The 23,287-nt window shown below is 36.5% G+C and overlaps 1 long non-coding RNA gene across 1 annotated transcript; it reads left to right on the top strand.

The window, feature by feature from the left end:
- Nucleotides 1-4,137: 4,137 nt before the first annotated feature.
- Nucleotides 4,138-23,287, top strand: LOC103877808. Its single transcript, XR_637647.4, has 3 exons — nucleotides 4,138-4,711; nucleotides 22,273-22,396; nucleotides 22,839-23,287. It is a non-coding gene; the product is annotated as an uncharacterized LOC103877808 (long non-coding RNA).

The raw sequence follows: 23,287 nt of genomic DNA, 5'->3' as shown, positions 1-23,287 counted from the left end.
CAAAACATCTTGCAGAGATTCTGATAAGAATTGAGGTAAAATTGCATATCAATTTGGGAAGAATTGACATTTCACATTTTTCTTATCTTTAGCCTTCAAATCCACGATCTTGGAATGCATAGTTTATGTCTTTTTTTATGTCTTCCATCAGCTTTATGTAACTTTCAACAACAAATTCTGTATTTTTTTAGATTTATCCATATTTCTCTCTTGTTTTTGGCAACTTTAAATTGTATTACATGTTTTAAATTGGTAAACGGCCAGGCATGGTGGCTCATGCCTCTAATCTCAGCACTTTGGGAGGCCAAGGCAGGCAGATCACTTGAGGTCAGGAGTTTGAGACCAGTCTGGCCAAAAGGGTCAAACCCCATCTCTACTAAAAATACAAAAATTAGCCAGGGTTGATGGGGGCATCTGTAATCCCAGCTACTTGGGAGGCTGAGGCAGGAAAATCATTTGAACCTGGGAAGCAGATGTTGCAGTGAGCAGAAGTCATGCCATTGCACTCCAGCCTAGGTGACAGAACAAGACTCCATCTCAGGGGGAAAAAATGGTAAACACATGCTTATTGCATCACTGCAAATATATAAAAATATGATGAATTTTTGTATGTTTATCTTGTATCCTACAACTTTGCTGAACTCACTAGTTCCTAGGAGTTTTGTTTGTTTGTTTTTTATTCTTCAGGATTTCCTATGTAGACAAGTAAGTCCTATATGAAAGATCGTTTTATTTCTTCCTTATCTATCAGCATTTCTCTGTTTTCTTTTTTGATTATTGCACTCACGAGAACATCTGGCACTCTACTGATTAAGAATAATGAGATCAAATATCCAGGTCTTATGCCCAATTTTAAAAGGACAGCATTTATCATTAAGTAAAACATTAGTGTAAGTTTGTAAAAACATATTCCTTATCGGCCGGGCGCGGTGGCTTAAGCTTGTAATCCCAGCACTTTGGGAGGCCGAGACGGGCGGATCACGAGGTCAGCAGATCGAGACCATCCTGGCTAACATGGTGAAACCCCTTCTCTACTAAAAAATACAAAAAACAAAAAACAAAAAACAAAACAAAACAAAACAAAAACATATTCCTTATCAATTTGAGAGAGATACCCTTCAATTTCTACGTTTTCTAAAAATTCTTAGAAGTTTTATCATGAATGGGTGGTGAATTTTGTTAAATACTCTCTACATTGTCTACATACTCTACATACATTCTCTACATTTGCATTTACATACACATACACATTTCTCTACATATACATTCACATATTCATATAGATTTCCATATAATTTTGTGATTATTTTTATTCAGCCTCTTAATATAGTGAATTTTATCAAGTAACTTTTTTTTTTTTTTTTGAGGCTGAGTCTCCCCCTGTTACCCAGACTGGAGTGCAATAGTGTAATATTAGCTCACTGCAACCTTCGCCTCCTGAATTCATGTGATTCTCCTCCCTCAGCCTCCCGAGTAACTGGGACTACAGGTATGCACCACCATGTCCAGTAATTTTTGTATGTTTAGTAGAGACGGTTTTCACCGTGTTGGCCAGGCTGATCTTGAACTCCTGACATCAGGTGATCTGCTGCCTCGGCCTGCGAAAGTGCTGGGATTACAAGCATGAGCCACCGCGCCTGGCCTCAATTAACTTCTGAATACTAAACCAGCTTTCATCAGTGGAATAAACTCCAATTGGTCATTATTTATAATTTTATATATATATATATATATATATATATATATAGAGAGAGAGAGAGAGAGAGAGAGAGAGAGAGAGTGCTTAATTTCATTTGTTAATATTTTATTAAATTATTTTCACCTATATTTATAATTATTATTGTTCTATAGTTTTCTTATTTTGTACTATATTTTTCTGGTTTTGATATGAAGATAGGTTTTATAAAATCAACTGGAAAATGTCAATTCTTCTATTTTCCAGAAGAAAATATGTAGGATTACTGATCATTCTTTTTTAAACACTTGAGAGACTTTTTCAGGTAAACCATGTAGACCTAGAGGTTTCATTTTTCAGAGTACTAAAATAATACATTCATTTTCATAAAGGAATGGGATAATTATTTTACACTGTTTGAGTTTGGGTGTTTTGTGATTTTTTAGGAATTGTACCATTTATGTGTGTAGTTTCTCATAGTATTTATTTGTTATTTTTCTGATATTTGCACATTTATACTGATATCCCATGTTTCATTCTCAGTGTTAGAAATTTGTGTCTTATTTTTGTCTTCATCATTCTCATGAGAGGCTGGTCAATTTTGTTAATATTTGCCAAAAAAAAAAAAAAAGGCTTCTTGCTTAATTGATTTTCTATGTTGTTTTTCTGTTTTTAATTTTATTGAATTCTACTTTTATCCCTATCACTTCCATTCTTGCTACAGATATTTTGTTCTTCTTTTTCGTGGTACTAAAGTGGAAGCATTGATTATTGACTTTGAATTTTCTTTTTTATAATATATGCATTTAGTGCTACAGATTTCCTCTTAGCACTGTTCTAGATTTCTCCCAAAAATTTGATATATTGCATTTTTGGTTTTATTCTATGTATTGAATTTTTTAAAAAAATTTCCTTGAGACCTCATCTTTGGCCTGTGAATAATTAATAAGTGTGCTGTTGAGTTTCCAAGCATTTAGAGATTTAGCTGTTATCTCCCTGTTACTGATGTGCCTTAAATCTATGGTAGTCAGAAAACATACTTTGTAAAAAGAAGATTTAGTTTATTTGTTATATTTATTATTTATTATTGAAGTATATTACACATAAAGTTTACATTTAATATTTGTACAGTTTAATTAATTCTCATAAACTGAAAACATTTATGTTATAAGAACCCAAGTGAGAAGCAGCCCTCCCTAACCTGTTCAATTACCCCCTTCCGTTTACTACTCCCAAAGTTCAACCACTTTCCTAACTTTTAAATGTCAAATGTTTTTGTAAATACTCTTCATCAGCCTGAAGTGGAACTACAGTTGTACTAGCGTTGTAGAGCTTCTGTTTTTACTATTGTGTAAAATACAACATAGATTAGTCCCTTTCTGGATGGGATATGTTTAAGACCCTTAGTGGATACCTGAAACCACAGATAGTAGTGAACCCTATACATATCACGCTTTCTTTCTATACATCCAAATCTGTGAAAAAGTTAAATTTGTAAATTAAGTATATGAAGAGAGCAACAATAATGATAAAATAGAATAATTATAATACAATTATAACAATATACTTTCATAAGAGTAATGTTAACGTGACTTCTGTCACTTTCTCTCTCTCTCTCAAAGTATCTTAATATTTTTGGACCATGGTTGACCACAGGTAACTGCAATTATAGACAGAAAACCACAGACAAGGGGGGACTACTGTAATATTTATCTTTTTAAACTAATATCTATGATGTTAATCATTATATATTTGTTAATATTTGTTTCATATTCCATGATATTGTCTATTTTGGTACATGTTTCATGAGCACTCAAAAATTGTAAATTTTGTTGCTATTGGATGAAGTTTTCTATACATTTTATGAAATCTTCTTGCTGATATTGAGTTGTATGTCCTTGCTGATTTTCTCTCTAGCTGTTGTATGAATTGTTAAGAGAGGGTTTTGAAGTCTCCAATTCTAATTGCAGATTTATCTATTTTTCCTTTCAGTTCTACTTATTTTTATTTATGTTTCAGCTCTTTTGATTGGTGCATACATAGTATTGCTATATCCTTATTGATTAACCCATTTATCTTCTATAATTCTCCCTCTTTCATTGAAAATATTATTCTCTCTAAAGTCTATTTTACGTGATATTAATACAGCTATTGCTGCTTTCCTTTGGTTAAAATGTTCATTATACATCTTTATGCATTCTTTCATCTTCAGCCTACTGACTTCCTTATATCTGAAGTAAGTTTTGGTTGTTGTGGTTGTTGTTTTTGAGATGGAGTCTCGCTCTGTCGCCCAGGCTGGAGTGCAGTCGCCGGATCTCAGCTCACTGCAAGCTCCGCCTCCCGGGTTCACGCCATTCTCCTGCATCAGTCTCCCGAGTAGCTGGGATTAGAGGTGCCCACCACCAAGCCCAGCTAATTTTTTGTATTTTTAGTAGAGATAGGGTTTCACCGTGTTAGCCAGGATGGTCTCGATCTCCTGACCTTGTGATCCGCCTGCCTCGGCCTCCCAAAGTGCTGGGATTACAGGCGTGAGCCACTGCGCCCAGCCAAGTTTCTATAAGACAGCATATAATTGTATTATGTTTATTTTTTTAACTCCCTCTTCCAGTCTCTGGATTATAACCAGTTTATATAGAACATTTATATTTAACGTAATTATTGATATATTTGGGCTTAAGCCTGGCATTTTTTGTTTGTTTTCTGTTTGTTCTCTGCTTTTTGTTTCTCTGTTTTCTTTTTCCTTCCTCATCTGAGTTGCCTGAACATTTTTACAATTCCATTTTGATTCAGAGTGTTTTTGAGTATATCTCGTGGTAACACATCATATATGCATAATTGGCCCACTTATGTCATTATTTTACCTGTTCAAATGAAATATAACTTTAACTCTTTTAAGTCCTTTTTTCTTTCCCCTATTTAAACATAATTTTATTAGATATTTTCTCTACACAAATTTAGAACCACATTGAACTGTGCAATAATTTTTGCTTCAACTATCAACTGAAATTTAGAAAATCCAAGCGGAGAAAGCTCATTGTATGTACCTATTTTTGTGGTATTGGGTTCCTTCTTCTTTTCTGTTGTTTGAAGGTTTATACTTTTATAAATTCATTCTGTTGGAAATATTTCTTTAGCCATTCTTTTATAGTAGTACTATCGATGACAAATTCTTTGTTTTTCTTCATCTGAAAATGTCTTGATTTCCCCTTTATTCCTGAGGGATATTTTCACGGTATACAAGAATTAAGTTGACAGTTCTTTTATTTCAGCTTTTGAAAAATATTATGCCACTTTCTCTGGCATCCAGTTTCTGAGGGGAAATCCACTGCTTTTTGAATTATTGTACCCTACAAACAAGATGTTATTTTTCTCTGTCTGCACACAAGATATTATTTGTTTTCAGTTTTTACAGTTTAATTATGATATGTCTTAGCATAAATATCTTTTGATTTATATTTTTGTGGCTCACTCAGTTTCTTGAATCTGTAGCTTTATATGTCTTGCTAAACTTTGGAGATTTCCAGCCATTTTGATTTTCAACCTTATCCTTTTTTTTTTTTTTTTCCTCTACTTCTTGTTGCTGGTGTAATGGATATTAGATCTATTGTTATAATCCCCATGCTCTGTTCATTTTCTTCTCCTCTATTTTCTCTCTGTTGGTCAGATCAAACTATTTTCCAATGCGCTGATTCTTTTCCCTAACTCCACGATTACACTGTTGAGACCATCCACTGAGTTTTGTATTTTGATCATTCTATTTTCTGGCTCTAAAATTTCCATTTATTCTTCTTTTTGTCTTCTATTTATTTGCTAACATTTTCTGTTTCTTCCTAAGGCTTTCCAATTTTCCATTTGTTCCAATCTTGTTTGTAACTGTTCATTAAAGCATTTCTATCATGACTGCATTAAATTATTTGCCAGATAATTCTAACATCTCTGTCACTTCATTTCTCTTTTGGCTTCTATTGTGTCTTATCATTCAATTTGAAATTGTCCTAGGTCTTATCATAACAGGTGATTTTTGTAGAAACCTGGACATTTTTGTATTATGTTATGAAACTCTAGATATAACTAGATATCTGACTTTCTCTGATATTGCTCAATCAGGAGAAGGGTAAGTATCATCTTGTTTCTACAGGATCGAAGTAGAATTGCAAGACTCTCACTAGCCTCCATTGACATCTGAGGAAAGGGAGAGTCCTTGTTACTGACAGACTGAGTAGGTCTTGTTTCCCATGTGGTTTATATTGATGTTATTCTGGGGGTGACTGCATTATCTCTGAATGATAGTGAAAATTCTCACTCCCACTAGGTCTCCTCTGATACCACCTGTAGGGAAGAGGAGAAATGCCTCATTACTACAAGGCAAGAATACAAATCCAGTCTGTCCACATGAAGTCCACTAATACTGTGGGAGAAAGGAACCTTGTGACCAATGGGCAAAGATGAAAGTCTCATGTCTCTGCTTGATCTCCTCTGACAACATCTGACAAGATTAACTAGTACCTTGTTACAACTTCAGAAGGGTAGACAGAAGTCGAGGCAGCTCCCCACTGTCTTTGCTGACATGGCTGAGATGGAACTAGAGTTGTTCTGTAGTGTTTGGCTAGAATACATAAGATGCTGTCTGATCTTTTCTGTCTTGCTAGGTTGCCCTTTTCTTGATCCTTTGACTAAAAAGAGTAGGCTTTTGTTGGGCTTTTTTGTTTGTTTGTTCGTTTGCATTTGTTGATGTTTTCAGATTACAAGCTTTGTCAACTCCAAGTCTGGAATATAAGTGGCAAAAAGAAAACCCAGGGAATTCACTATATGTCATTACCGGGGTCCCAAGACTTCTAGCTGCTCTTTCATCTTCACACTTTTTGGGTTCTTCTCATGTTTGTTTTATGTATAATGTGCAGGATTTTTAGTTGTAGTTAACAGAAGGAATAGGAAAAAGTACATCTACTTCATCTCCTCTGACATGGAATTCCTCTCTTTTTTATTTTTACATTTTATAAATAGAGAAAATGTATTAGTATTTGAATTTCTTTATTTATCTTTATTTTCTTTTGTAGTTTATAGCATTGTTTAACAACATAGTTTAATATAGCTAATATAGTTTAATAATTCTCCGTATGGTTACCATCTTTAGCAAAAAAAAACTGCCTGTTAATGAATTGTAGTATTGTAATTGGACTTATTAATTCAAAAATAATAAAAAGAAAATCATTTTTAGAAGAAAATTAGGTGTAAAAGATAAAAGCTATAAAAAGATATAGCAAAAATTTACCAAGCTCTAACTCAAAGTACATGTTTTGAAAACACTGACCTTTTTGAAGGTGCTTTCTCTTACTGTTCATAACAGGGTTTCAGTTGCTGGACTTCCCTGTTTCAGGCCTCAATCTATTAAGTCTTAACTTTGTCACTATAGCCTTAACATTCAAAGACCTAATATTCAAGAATCCCTTTTGTTTCTGGATATCCCAGGATTATTGGAGAAATACTTTACATTTTATTGTCAGACATGCCAAGACATGCTGTGTCTCCTGGTAATATTTTTTGCAGTTTCTGATTTTCACTCTCTGGGGGTGTCTGAAGTTCTGGAACAATTAAGGTCAACCTGGCACATAAACTGAAACATGTCTTGCAAACATGAGGTACATGTGGTGATCACAGTAAAACTCCATATTGATTTCTGACCTAATGACCTCCAAAGAGTGTCCCTGATCTCCCACGGGTGAAGTTTTGCTAGGGAATGTTTGATTATACTGTAAGATTAAAGAAAATTCAAGTGGTCGGATAGTTCCCTATTCAGTACATATTTGGGAAGTCTTGAAAACATGTGTTATTTTTTAAAGTTGGTTATAAATTAACTCTCTAAATTGTTTCCAGATCAGTCTTTTCAGGCAAAGCATTAAAATGATGATTCTGTCAGCCAAAACACTAATTTTTGTTTCGATCACACATACTATTATAAATTCTCCTTACCCTAATATAGAATAAGAAGATGCCAATCCAACCAATCATCCTTTCTCTCGGTCAGCAGTTGTGGTGTCTAGATTAGGAGCTGCTGTCAGCAATTCAGTCACATAATTTAGCTCAGATATTTTAAGAGATCAGTTGTGTGTCTCTGTGAAAAGATTTTGGCATAAATTTCAAAAATAGTCTTCTTCAGAACTCTGAATATCATATCAAATGAATGTAGAATATTCAAGTTAAACAGAAGCTAAATTTCTGACAGGAAAATATTTTATAGCTTTTCAGATTAGAAAATAAATTGTTTGATTATCCTATTTCAAATATATGCAATATTTATTTGTGAGTCTTCTTTGAGGACTCTGGAAAGTAAGTAACAGCAAGCAGATTGAGGAAAAAGACCAGAATTCAACGTACTGCCAAATCTAGTGCTGAGAATGCCTTTTTGGTGTTGGTGTTTTGCCCAGATACCCTTCAATATCCTGAGCCTAGATGCAGTGAAATTCTGAAATCTAAAGTGGACACAGTGTGCATTTGGAGACGTCTACAAGACATCTCTCTAATCTGACTCAAGGAGCAATAAAAGAAACATGTAATGTTCAAACGGACTACAAAAACAACACTTTTTTTGTATTTTTCCCTGGTTTTTGTGCCATTCTTTTGCACTCTAGCCCCTAGTAAAAATTTTGGAGTGGTAACAAAAGCCCATAAGAGCCAAAACTATGAAATAGGTGAGCTTTCCTTCACCATCATTGGAACTGTGGTCTGAAGAAGCTGCAGTGATCACATGTTGCTTTTTTTCCTCACTCTGTTCTATCTCTGCTTGGTCTTAGGGGCAGGTATATTTGTAAAAGGGCACAGGAGACAGTAGTAAAAAAGGCCCAGTTTTCTGGCCATGTGACTCAAAATGGGAGGCCCAGAGAACCAGAAATTTTTGGAGAGAACACAAAGAGGGAGGATTTGAGGAAAGCAATACCATGCAAGTATTTATTAACTTCTGGGTTACTGTGAAGCTGTTTGTATGTAGATCTGACATTAGTAAAAATATCAAACAATTTAAGAATTAAACTAAGAGATAGACCACATCCCAGGTGGGAAACAGATCCAAATAACACTATAAAGGCTTTAAAAAACTGAATTTATTATAAAACAACAAGTGATAGAAGATGGACTAGAACTAGCAGTCTGAACCTAACCAAATAGATTCCCTGCTAAAAGAAACATATCAGCATTGTCAATAACACTTAAATAAGACTTATACACTCATAATATTATATTCAAAATGACTAGGATGTGATTCAAAGCTACTCAGCAAAGAATGTCAACTCTCAAGGAAGAAGATAATCAACAAACATCAATACCAAGATAACATAGATCTTGAAATTATCAGAAAAGACTTCAAAGTAGGTCCTATAAATTATCTCAGTAAGCAATCATAAACATTATTGAAATGAATAGAAAAATAAAATTATCAGAAAAAAATAGAAGAAGAAGGAGGAAAAGAAAGAGGAGGAAACATAAAGAACAAAATGGAAATTTTACAACTAAATATAAAACAATTGAAATTTTAACATCATTAAATGGATTGAATAACAGAATGGAGATGACAGAGAAAGGAGTTCACGAAATGAGGACAGATGGAGAACAGATCAGGGATTGCCTTAAGGTTAGGGGTTGGGTGAATGAATAGTATGGGTGGTTTTGTGGGGGATGGTGGGATATTTCTGTTTAGTTACAAGGCTAGTAATCACACTAATTGTTCAACACTAATTGTTTAACATGTAATATGTGTTCAAATTTGCTGAACTGTATACCAAAATAGCCTATTCTACCATATGACAATTTAAATGGTATTTTAAGTTGTGCATGATAATTTGATAAATGAGAAAGTGAATAAATTTAAATTTATTTGTTAAATGTAAAGGATACTCTTGTCTGGCAGCACACATTTGATGCTTCTAGGGTAGTTTGCTTTATTTAAGATTTAGTTAAGATAATTTTCATTCTATGCAGGTTATGCCATGGCTTCTTGATGATATACTAAGCTGTTAAAACTCAGAAAATGCATCAGCTTCTCCTCGAAGCACCTCAGGAATGTTCTTTGTGTCTCTTCAGCAAATTTACCCAGCCCCTCATTTACTTTTTATTCTTTTATTTTTATTTTTTTTGTTGTTCAGAAAGTTCTTTTAATATGTCAGCTAAATTCCCCAAACCAGTACTATCAACATGCTCAGATGCTGTTTTCTCTTTCCTAATCTTCCTAATTCTTGCATGTGGTCTTTTTTCCTTTTTTTAAATTGTACTTTAAGTTCTAGGGTACATGTGCACAACATGCAGGTTTGTTACATAGGTATACATGTGCCATGTTGGTGTGCTGCACCCATCAACTCGTCAGCTCCCATCAACTCGTCATTTACATCAGTTATAACTCCTAATGCCATCCCTCCCCACTCCTCCCTCCCCATAATAGGCCCCAGTGTGTGATGTTCCCCTTCCCATGTCCAAGTGCTCTCATTGTTCAATTCCCAACTATGAGTGAGAATATGCGGTGTTTGGTTTTCTTTTCTTATGAGAGTTTGCTGAGAATGATGGTTTCCAGTTGCATCCATGTCCCTACAAAGGACACGAACTCATCCTTTTTTATGGCTACATAGTATTCCATGGTGTACATGTGCCACATTTTCTTAATCCAGTCTGTCACTGATGGACACTTGGGTTGATTCCAAGTCTTTGCTATTGTGAATAGTGCCGCAATAAATATACGTGTGCATGTGTCTTTATAGCAGCATTATTTATAATCCTCTGGGTATATACCCAGTAATGCGATGGCTGGGTCATATGGTATTTCTAGTTCTAGATCCTTGAGGAGTCGCCATACTGTTTTCCACAATTGTTGAACTAGTTTACAATCCCACCAACAGTGTAAAAGTGTTCCTATTTCTCCACATCCTCTCCAGCACCTGTTGTTTCCTGACTTTTTAATGATTGCCATTCTAACTGGTGTGAGATGGTATCTCACTGTGGTTTTGATTTGCATTTCTCTGATGGCCAGTGAAATGCAACAGACACATTTTTTCATGTGTCTGTTGGCTGTATGAATGTCTTCTTTTGAGAACTGTCTGTTCATATCCTTTGCCCACTTTTTGATGGGGTTGTTTGTTTTTTTCTTGTAAATTTGTTTGAGTTCTTTATAGGTTCTGGATATTAGCCCTTTGTCAGATGAGTAGATTGCAAAAATTTTCTCCCATTCTGTAGGTTGCCTCTTCACTCTGATGGTAGTTTCTTTTGCTGTGCAGAAGCTCTTTAGTTTAATGAGATCCCATGTGTCAATTTTGGCTTTTGCTGCCGTTGCTTTTGGTGTTTTAGACATGAAGTCTTTGCCCATGCCTATGTCCTGAATGGTATTACCTAGGTTTTCTTCTAGGGTTTTTATGGTATTAGGTCTAACATTTAAGTCTCTAATCCATCTTGAATTAATTTTCATATAAGGAGTAAGGAAAGGATCCAGTTTCAGCTTTCTGCTTCTGGCTAGCCCATTTTCCCAGCACCATTTATTAAATAGGGAATCCTTTCCCCATTTCTTGTTTTTCTCAGGTTTGTCAAAGATCAGATGGCTGTAGATGTGTGGTATTATTTCTGAGGGCTCTGTTCTGTTCCATTGGTCTATATCTCTGTTTTGGTACCACTACCATGCTGTTTTGGTTACTGTAGCCTTGTAGTATAGTTTGAAGTCAGGTAGCGTGATGCCTCCAGCTTTGCTCTTTTGTCTTAGGATTGTCTTGGCAATGCGGGCTCTTTTTTGGTTCCATATGAACTTTAAAGCAGTTTTTTTCCCAATTCTGTGAAGAAAGTCATTGGTAGCTTGATGGGGATGGCATTGAATCTAAAAATTACCTTGGGCAGTATGGCCATTTTCACAATATTGATTCTTCTTATCCATGAGTATGGTATGTTCTTCCATTTGTTTGTGTCCTCTTTTATTTCACTGAGTAGTGGTTTGTAGTTCTCCTTGAAGAGGTCCTTTACATCCCTTGTAAGTTGGATTCCTAGGTATTTTATTCTCTTTGAAGCAATTGTGAATGGAAGTTCATTCATGATTTGGCTCTCTGTTTGTCTGTTACTGGCGTATAAGAATGCTTGTGATTTTTGCACATGAATTTTGTATCCTGAGACTTTGCTGAAGTTGTTTTTCAGCTTAAGGAGATTTTGGGCTGAGATGATGGGGTTTTCTAAATATATAATCATGTATCTGCAAACAGGGACAATTTGACTTCTTCTTTTCCTAACTGAATACCCCTGATTTCTTTCTCTTGCCTGATTGCCCTAGCCAGAACTTCCAACACTATGTTGAATAGGAGTGGTGAGAGAGGGCATCCCTGTCTCGTGCCAGTTTTCAGAGGGAATGCTTCCAGTTTTTGCCCATTCAGTATGATATTGGCTATGGGTTTGTAATAAATAGCTCTTAGTATTTTGAGATATGTTCCATCAATACCGAATTTATTGAGAGTTTTTAGCATGAAGGGCTGTTGAATTGTGTCAAAGGTCTTTTCTGCATCTATTGAGATAATCATGTGCTTTTTGTCTTTGGTTCTGTTTATATGCTGGATTACGTTTATTGATTTGCATATGTTGAACAAGCCTTGCATCTCAGAGATGAAGCCCACTTGACTATGGTGGATAAGCTTTTTGATGTGCTGCTGGATTCGGTTTGCTAGTATTTTATTGAGGATTTTTGTATCAATGTTCATCAGGGATATTGGTCTAAAATTCTCTTTTTTTGTTGTGTCTCTGCCAGGTTTTGGTATCAGGATGATGTTGGCCTCATAGAATGAGTTAGGGAGGACTCTCTCTTTTTCTATTGATTGGAATAGTTTTAGAAGGCATGGTACCAGCTCCTCCTTGTACCCCTGATAGAATTTGGCTGTGAATCTGTCTGGTCCTGGACTTTTTTTGGTTGGTAGGCTATTAATTATTGCCTCAATTTCAGAGCCTGCTATTGGTCTATTCAGGGATTCAACTTCTCCCTGGGTTAGTCTTGGGAGAGTGTAGGTGTCCAGGAAATTATCCATTTCTTCTAGGTTTTCTAGTTTATTTGCGTAGAGCTGTTTATAGTATTCTCTGATGGTAGTCTGCATTTCTGTGAGGTCAGTGGTGATATCCTCTTTATCATTTTTTATTGCATCTATTTGATTCTTCTTTCTTTTCTTCTTTATTAGTCTTGCTAGCAGTCTATCAATTTTGTTGATCTTTTCAAAACCAGCCTCTCATTTAGGTTACCTCTTTGCCCTCTCGATACTTTTATCACAGCAATCATAGTAATTTTTTTGCTAAACTTTACATCTCATCAAGGAAAGAATCATATCTTAAATACCTTTCATCATCATTTTGTAACAAAGACTTCAGTATACATTAGATATAGAATAAATATGTGTTGAATAAATAAAGTGTCTAAAGTTTTACAATATTTTCATTACAGCTTACCAAGGAGTATTTCATCACTTCTATATTAAAGTTGCAACCTATAACTATTTATCTCTAGACAAAGAAAGGAAAGAACCACTTTGATGATATATCAAACCACTGGTCTGTTTATTGACTTTTAGTGTAAATCACCTTCTCTATATATGATATATGTGAAATTTGTTTATATCCTATACTCGAATATTACATGAATGAAATACCTTTTATTTAAATCTACTGGATAATAATTAGCATGCAAGAGAAACTTTAGACAAGTTAGTACTAGATTATTTTTCTAAAATGGAGATCATGGAAACATTTACATTGAGAACATGTAACATATGTTATGGTTACTAGAATGGAACCATTATGCCTAAAGTTTGAAATAGTCTTACTCTGTAATAATAAGGGGAAAGTGCAGTCAGAATGAGCAAACCTTGACATAGTCACAATGGTCCCAATAAAACACTGATATCTAGCCTACATCAATCGCCAATATTGTCTGTTCTCCCAATAGGAATAGAAAAGTAGAGAAAAAGTAAATAGTCTTAAGCTTTGAAATCAATAATCTGTGTTTTAATAATAGAAGCTAATTACTGTACTACCCTAAAACAAGAGTTCATCAGCCACCCAGAGAAGCCCACCAACCATATGAAGGTGGATGGATGTGTATAAACATTGCAAATGTCACAGATGCCTCTGACCTTGGACATCAAATCTATAAAGGTAGAAATTCATGTAAATGGTATGATGTCATGAATCTACTGTAGACAAGTGACTACTAGGGCCTTATCTCTCACTGAATCAGGAAAACCTTGCCTGTTTTCTAAATAATAAGAATACTTCAATTCTTATCTGTAAAAGGGGAAACAATGATGGATGAGGAGCGAAAGAAGAAACTCAAAGAGGGATTGGAGAAGAACTAAAGAGCAAGAATCCCTGATACTTCTAAGAAGACTTAATTGAAAGAGGGTTCTGGGGAAGTAAACTGGACTACAGCAAGTAAATTAATAAGGAAGTTGTAGCGTATTATGACAGACTAGGCCCTTGGTCGTCCCTGGCATTAAGATAATATGCAGTGCAGGGATGCTTGCTCTGTGATTATGCAGGAGTACCTCAGATACCATGATTACTCTGCAGTGATAATGTCAACATAAAAATGAAAAGATAAGATAATACTTAATGACAGTTTTATCCTGTTCTCTGAGAAAGTCACAGAGTTGGATGATTTCTAAAATGTTAAGCAGGACATTTCTAATAATGTCTCTGTGCAAATATTCCTGAAACCCAAATGTGACTTCTAGTCCTGTGACTACTTGTTGAAGTGTAAAGAGAATAGACAATCTGGAATTGCCCTTTAGTGCCAGGACTAAACAGAAACTTCTAGAACATGAGGACATTGAAAATAAGATGAAACCCATCCACATAAGAGACAGGGGGAGTTCCAAGATGGCTGAATAGGAACAGCTCTGGTCTGAAGCTCCCAGCATGATCAACACAGATGATGGATGATTTCTCCATTTCCAACTGAGCCTCTGCTGGTGATACTCAATCAAAAAGGGTCTGGAGTGGAACTTCAGCAAACTCCAACAGACCTGCAGCTGAGGGACCTGACTGTTAGAAAGAAAACTAACAAACAGGAAGGAATAGCATCAACATCAACAAAAAGGTCATCTACAACAAAACCCCATCTGTAGGTCACTAACATCAAAGACCAAAGGTAGATAAAACCACAAAGATGGGGAGAAACAAGAGCAGAAAACCTGAAAATTCTAAAAATCAGAGCGTCTCTTCTCCTCCAAAGGATCACAGCTCCTGGCCAGCAATGGAACAAAGCTGGACAGAGAATGACTTTGAGGAGTTGACAGAAGTAGACTTCAGAAGGTCGGTAATAATGAACTTCTCTGAGCTAAAGGAGGATGTTCAAACCCATCATAAGGAAGCTTAAAACCTTGAAAAAAGATTAGATGAATGGATATCTAGAATAAACAGTGTAGAGAAGACCTTAAATGACCTAACGGAGCTGAAAACCATGGCATGAGAACTTCATGACGCATACACAAACTTCAATAGCCAATTCAATCAAGTGGAAGAAAGGGTATCAGTGATTGAAGATCAAATTAATGAAATAAAGTGAGAAGACATGGTTAGAGAAAAAATAGTAAAAAAGAAATAAACAAAGCCTTCCAAGAAATATGGGACTATGTGAAAAGAAGAAATCTACGTGTACCTGAGAGTGATGGGGAGAACGGAACCAAGTTGGAAAACACTTTTCAGGATATTATCCAGGAGAAATTCCCCAACCTACCAAGGCAAGCCAACATTCAAATTCACGAAACACAGAGAACACCACAAAGAGACTGCTCAAGAAGGGCAACACCAAGACACATATATGTCACATTCACCAAGGTAGAAATGAAGGAAAAAGTGTTAACGGCAGCCAGAGAGAAAGGTTGAGTTACCCACAAAAGGAAGTGCACCAGACTAACAGTGGATCTCTCAGCAGAAATCCTATAAGCCAGAAGAGAGTGGGGGCCAATATTCAACATTCTTAAAGAAAAGAATTTTCAACCCAGAATTTCATATCTAGCCAAACTAAGCTTCATAAATGAAGGAGAAATAAAATCTCTTACAGATAAACAAATGCTGAGAGATTTTGACACCACCAGGCCTGCCTTACAAGAGCTCCTGAAGGAAGGACTAAACATAGAAAGAAACAACTGTTAACACCCACTGCAAAAACATGCCAAACGGTAAGGTCATCGATGCTATGAAGAAACTGCATCAATTAACTGGCAGAATAACCAGTGAACACCATAATGACAGGATCAAATTCACACATAACAATATTAACCTTAAATGTAAATGGGCTAAATGCCTCAGTCAAAAGACACAGACTGGCAAATTGGATAAAGAGTCAAGACCCATCAGTGTGCTGTATTCAGCAGATCCATCTCACATGCAAAGAGGCACATAGACCCAAAATAAAGGGATGGAGGAAGATCTACCAAGCAAATGGAAAGCAAAAAAAAAAAAGAAAGAAAGAAAAAAAAAAAGAAAGCAGGGGTTGTAATCCTAGTCTCTGATAAAACAGACTTTAAACCAACAAAGATTAAAAGAGACAAAGAAGGCCATTACATAATGGTAAAGGGATCAATGCAACAGGAAGAGCTAACTATCCTAAATATATATGCACTCAATACAGAAGCACCCAGATTCATAAAGCAAGTCCTCAGAGACCTACAAAGAGACTTAGATTCCCACATGATAATAATGGGATACTTTAACACCCCACTGTCAATGTTAGACAGATCAATGAGACAGAAGGTTAATAAGAATACTCAGGACTTGAACTTAGCTCGGCAACAAGTGGACCTAATAGACATCTACAGAATTCTCCACCCCAAATCAACAGAATATATATTCTTCTCAGCACCACATTGCACTTACTCTAAAATTGACCACATAATTGGAAGTAAAGCACTCCTCAGCAAATGTAAAAGAACAGAAATTATAACAAACTATCTCTCACACCACCATGTGATCAAATTACAACTCAGGATTAACACACTCACTCAAAACCACACAACTACATGGAAACTGAACAACTTGCTCCTGAATGACTACAGGGTAAATGACGAAATGAAGGCAGAAATAAAGATGTTCTTTGAAACCAATGAGAACAAAGACACAACGTACCAGAATCTCTGGGACACACATTTAAAGCAGTGTGTGGAGGGAAATTTATAGCACTAAATGCCCACAAGAGAAAGAGGAGAGATCTCAAATTGACACCCTAACATCACAATTAAAAGAACTAGAGAAGCAAGAACAAACAAATTCAAAAGCTAGCAGAAGGCAAAAAATAACTAAGATCAGAGTAGAACAGAAAGAGATAGAGACACGAAAACCCTTCAAAAAAATCAATGAATCCAGGAGCAGGTTTTCTAAAAGATCAACAAAACGATAGACCACTAGCAAGACTAATAAAGAAGAAAAGAAAGAAGAATAAAATAGACACAATAAAAAAAAGATAAAGGGGCTATCACCACCAATCCCACAGAAATACAAACTACCATCAGAGAATACCATAAACACCTCTATGCAAATAAACTAGAAAATCTATAAGAAATGGATAAATTCCTGGACATATACACTCTCCCAAGACTAAATCAGGAAGAATTTGAATCTCTGAATAGACCAATAACAGACTCTGAAATTGAGGCAATAATTAATAGCCTACAAACCAAAGAAAGTCCAGGACAAGATGGATTCACAGCCAAATTCTACCAGAGGTACAAAGAGGAGCTGGCACCATTCCTTCTGAAACTATTCCAATCAGTAGAAAAAGAGGGAGTTCTCCCTAACTCACTTTATGAGGCCAACATCATTCTGATACTAAAGCCTGGCAGAGAAACTACAAAAAAGGAGAATTTTAGACAAATATCCCTGACGAACATTGATGCAAAAATCCTCAATAAAATACTGGCAAACTGAATCCAGCAGTACATCAAAAAGCTTATCCACCATCATCAAGTTGGCTTCATCGCTGGGATGCAAGGTTGGTTCAACATACGGAAATCAATCAATGTAATCCATCACATAAACAGAAACGGCAACAAAAACCACATGATTATCTCAATAGATGCAGAAAAGGTCTTGGAAAATTTAACAGCCCTTCATGCTAAAAACTCTCAATAAACTAGGTATTGATGGAACATATCTCAAAATAATAAGAGGTATTTATAACAAACTCACATCCAATAGCATACTGAATGGACAAAAACTGGAAGCATTCCCTTTGAAAACAGCCACAAGACAAGGATGCCCTCTCTCACTATTTCTATTCAACATAGTGTTGGAAGTTCTGGCCAGGGCAATCAAGCAAGAGAAAGAAATAAAGGGTATTCAATTAGGAAAAGAAGAAGAAGTTAAATTGGTCCTGTTTTCAGATGACATGATTGTCTATTTAGAAAACCCCATCGTCTCAGCCCAAAATCTACTCAAGCTGGTAAGCAACTTCAGCAGTCTCAGGATACAAAATCAATGTGCAAAAATCACACGCATTCATATTCACCATTAACAGACAAAGAGAGAGCCAAACTATGAGTGAACTCCCATTCACAAAAAAATTGCTTCAAATAGAATAAAATACCTAGGAATTCAACTTACAAGGGATGTGAAGGACCTCTTCAAGGAGAACTACAAACCACTGCTCAGTGAAATAAAAGAGGACACAAACCAGTGGAAGAATATTCCACACTCATGGATAGGAAGAATCAATATCATGAAAATGGCCATACTGCCCAAAGTAATTTTTAGATTCAATGCCATCCCCATCAAGCTACCAATGACTTTCTTCACAGAATTGGAAAAAAACTAATTTAAAGTTCATGTGGAACCAGAACAGAGCCCACACTGCCAAGACAATCCTATGCAATAATAACAAAGCTAGAGGTATCACACTACCTGACTTCAAACTATACTACAAGGTTACAGTAACCAAAACAGCATGGTAGTGGTACCAAAACAGAGATACAGACCAATGAAACAGAACAGAGGTATCAGAAATAATGCCACACATCTACAACCATCTGATCTTTGACAAACCTGAGAAAAACAAGAAATGGGGGAAAGGATTCCCTATTTAATAAATGGTGCTGGGAAAACTGGCTAGCTGTATGTAGAAAGCTGAAACTGGATCCCTTCTTACACCTTATACAAAAATTAATTCAAGATGGATTAGAGACTTAAATGTTAGACCTAATACCATAAAAACCCTAGAAGAAAATCTAGGCAATACCATTCAGGACATAGCCATGGGCAAGGACTTCATGACCAAAACACCAAAAGCAATGGCAACAGAAGCCAAAATAGACAGATGGGATCTAATTAAACTGAAGTGCTTCTGCACGGCAAAAGAAACTACCATCAGAGTGAAGAGGCAACCTGCAGAATGGGAGAAAATTTTTGCAATCTACCCATCTGAAAAAGGGCTAATATCCCAGAATCTACAAAGAATTCAAACAAACTTACAAGAAAAAAAACAACCCCATCGAAAAGTGGGCGAAGGATATGAACAGACACTTCTCAAAAGAAGACGTTTATGCAGCCAACAGACACATGAAAAAATGCTCATCATCACTGGTCATCAGAGAAATGCAGATTAAAACCACAATGAGATGCCATCTCACACCAGTTAGAATGGCAATCATTAAAAATTCAGGAAACAACAGATGCTGGTGAGGATGTGGAGAAATAGGAACGCTTTTACACTGTTGGTGGGAGCGTAAATTGGTTCAACCATTGTGGAAGACAGTGTGGTGATTCCTCAAGGATCTAGAGTAGAATTATCATTTGACCCAGCAATCCCATTACTGGGTATATACCCAAAGTATTATAAACCATGCTACTATAAAGACACATGCATATATATGTGTACTGGGGCAGTATTCACAATAGCAAAGACTTGGAACCAACCCAAATGTCCGTCAATGATAGTCTAGATTAAGAAAATGTAGCACATATACACCCTGGAATACTAGGCAGCCATATAAAAGGATGAGTTCATGTCCTTTGTAGGGACATGGAAGAAGCTGGAAACCATCATTCTCAGCAAACTATCACAAGGACAGAAAACCAAACACCGCATGTTCTCACTCATAGGTGGGAATTGAACAATGAGATCACTTGGACATGGGAAGGGGAACATCACACACTGGGACCTGTCAGGGGATGGGGGGCTGGAGCAGGGATAGCATTAGGAGAAATACGTAATGTAAATGATGAGTCGATGGGTGCAGCAAACCAACATGGCACATGTATACCTATGCATGAAACCTGCACGTTGTGCACATGTACTTTAGAACTTAAAGTATAATGAAAAACTAACAAATAAATAAATAAGGTAAAAAAAAAATAGGGATGGGGTTTCACCATCTTGTCCAGGCTGTTCTCAAACTCCTGGCCTCAAGTGACCCACCTGTCCTAGGCTCCCAAGGGGATTACAGACATGAGCCACCGTGCCTGACTGAGTAAAGTTTTAGGGAACAAATTGAGGAGGGAAAATGGCAACTCTTCACGAGACCTGGAAAAATAGAAAGAGTGGATCAGATGAGATTTCTCTAGGACCTTGGTCATCCCATCCCCATAGTAATATATACCAAGGAAGAGCCAGAGTGAGACCCTTTGTTAATTCAGACCTTTTGGTTGCAAGTAATATAAACCTAATCTAAAATAGTTTAAGGACTAGGCATAGTGGAACGTACCTGTAGTCCCAGCTACTCAGGAGGTTGAGGCAGGAGGTTCGCTTGAACCGGGTAATTCAAGACTAGCCTAGGCAACATAGTGAGACTCTCACTTCTAACAATAAAGAAAATTTTTAAAAAATAGCTTAAGGAATCAATCAATAAACAAATGCATCAGATTACATTTATACATATATTATTTACCTGACTGGAAATTCCAAAGCATTCGGCATGACATGCTTTGGTCATCAGGACTGTTTTTCTCCATATGTTCTCTGTGTTGGTTTTATTTTCTACTATTCCTAAGGAAAAACCAATATCAGTCTCAACTGCAGGATGAGAAATTCCCCCAAAGGACTGTGATTCACCCTCATGAGAGCACACCTGGACCTGTCCCTAGCTTCTGGGGCTTGGAGGGGTCTGTTATTGGGAGACTTGGGAAGGTGACTGGGCAGGAGAAAGCAGATATGGACTACACCTGAGAGCCCTCTCCTCAATTCAGTGCTTTGTTGATCTCCAGTTTAGGAATCTCCACATCCTACCCCACAGACTCAGTTGCCCCCAAAGCTGAATGACACCTTGTTCCTTGCCCTCCCACAGATTACTGACTCTCCAGAATATCTCTGTAGAGCCAAGTCACTCTATAAGTGGTGGATTTAGCAAGATATTGCTCTGAGGACACTAAGTACTTGATTTGTCTCTGCTGACAAACTATCATTTCTTGTTTTCGTCAAGGGGAAGCCATTTCTAAATATCTAGTTCTAGAAATCAGCATAGGAGTGCAGGAAAGGCCTGATCAGGAAGGGACTCGTTAACATTAACTCACTGCTATATTTCAAGAGCAAGAAAACCTCTGAAGCAATGACTGGGTGGGGGTTAAATGCAACATGCTATTCTGCTGTGTATTATAATTATTGAGAACTTGTTTTGTCTTTCCCAGTCATTTGTAAATTTGTTGTAAGTTCAATTTTGTGTCTCTGTTACCTGGTATTACATAGAAGGGGGTAAATAAATATGTGTCTATTGAAAAAAAAAAAGAGAATAGACAATCTCATGGGTTATTAAGCAAAACTCTTAACCTAAAAATTAAAATGACTTTGATATTCAAGCTTGGGAATTCATTCCCCTCTGTTTTCACCAATCTTCATTACGTATATTGTCTCTCATCAATATCTGGTCTATTTGTATTCTACTCTGCTGTAGAGTCCTTTATGTCTTTTTATTTTATTTTATTTTTTGAGATGGAGTTTCACTCTTGTTGCCCAGGCTGGAGTTCAACGGCACGATCTCGGCTCAATTCAACTGCCGACTCCCAGGTTCAAGTGATTCTCCTGCCTCAGCCTCCCAAGTAGCTGGGATTACAGATGCGTGCCACCATGCCTAGCTAACCTTTTGTATTTTTAGTAAAGATGAGGTTTCACCATATTGGCCAGGCTGATCTCGAACTCCTGACCTCAGGTGATCCACCTGCCTCGGCCTCCCAAAATGCTGGGGTTACAGGCGTGAGCCACCATGCCTGGCCTTATGTCTTTTCCTAAAAGTATGATAGTCTTACACGTAAGTGCTCATGAATGAATGTATGACTCTTGCGTCAAGATCATATGTCACAAGAAGATAAGCCAAGCAGAATCAAGTCAGAGAGAATGCACAGAACCACAAGATATCCATGAAAGGCCTGCCCTTGGGGTTATTTACAGTAACTTCCTCATCACACAGATGCTAACTGAAAGTTTAGACAATATTAGTTTCCTTTGCAGTATACTAAAACTAATGAATGATGAAAATTAAGACTTGAAGGCAGTTTCTCACTCTTTTGAAACCTACAGCTATATGTTCTCTGTTTCCAGACCTTGTACAATGTTTCACAGGTTTATTGCTTTTCCAGCAGAAGACAACTCCAAAAATTCTAACTAAAGGTATTTTCTCTTCAAGCTAACTCATACTCAAAAAGTGGATGCCTAAAATGAGGGGAATATTGCTCTCTAGAGAGAATTGGTAGAAGTTTTTCTGCACATAGACTGTCTGAGAAATGAATAAAGCAGACAGAAAAAGAAAGGTAAGACTTTCGGCACCTGCCTTTCTGTTCTGAATGTTCCCCAAACTACTTCCTGCCAGTATCTTAGAGTGGGAGGGTAGATAGTAACATTGAAGTACCAATACACTGTCTGGTAAATATGTGCATCTTCACTCCAAACTTACTTTCTGTGCATTATCCCTGTATTCCATCCTTCCACTAGTCCACCTCTTGGGTTTTGTCCAAACTTTGTCCTCCGTTACAACTTCTTGAAGCCACTTATCACAGTCATTCTAAGAATTCTAAAAGTTCTAGGACAGTAGCCTGTTTTGTTTTCAGCTAGAGAAATCAGAGCAAGGAAAGATTTTTTTTTTTTTTTTTTTTTTTTTTTGCTTAAATTTGCCTCACAAATTTTCATTTCAATAAGAAAAGCCACCCTTGGCAGATGTCCCCTTTGATTGGTAATCTAAAAACTTCATTGCAGGCTGAAAAAACACTTTGGAGAAATAAAAACCTGGTGCTAAAAGGCAATTTTCAATTCGAAAGAAATATGATTCTTCACTAGATCTGATAAGTGTGACCTAATGAAGAGAGAGGGAAATGAGATACACTTGACTGTAACGACAACTCTGCACCTGGGAAGGAACGAAAGAAGAGGAGGAAGCACACCATACATGAGCAAATGAAATATCCTGTGAAGGAGCAGAAGCCAATTATGACACAGAGAATGCTACTTCACACTCCAGGGAACATTTAAGGGCATATAATAAAATTTTTGAGTGCTTACTATATGCTAGAATACATTTATTCACTTATGATGTTTTTTAAAGGCACAAAAAACAATTTGTTGAAAAGTTTAAAGGAATTGATAATGATCTTATGTATGCAGCCTCTTGATGGGGTCTAAATAAAAGTACTCTCAGTGGAGACTAA

The sequence above is a fragment of the Papio anubis genome, chromosome 12 (assembly GCF_008728515.1).
Source record: "Papio anubis isolate 15944 chromosome 12, Panubis1.0, whole genome shotgun sequence".
Lineage (NCBI taxonomy): Eukaryota > Metazoa > Chordata > Mammalia > Primates > Cercopithecidae > Papio > Papio anubis.
The sequence above is the reverse complement of the archived record's forward strand: the minus strand, read 5'-3'. Positions and strand labels throughout refer to the sequence as shown.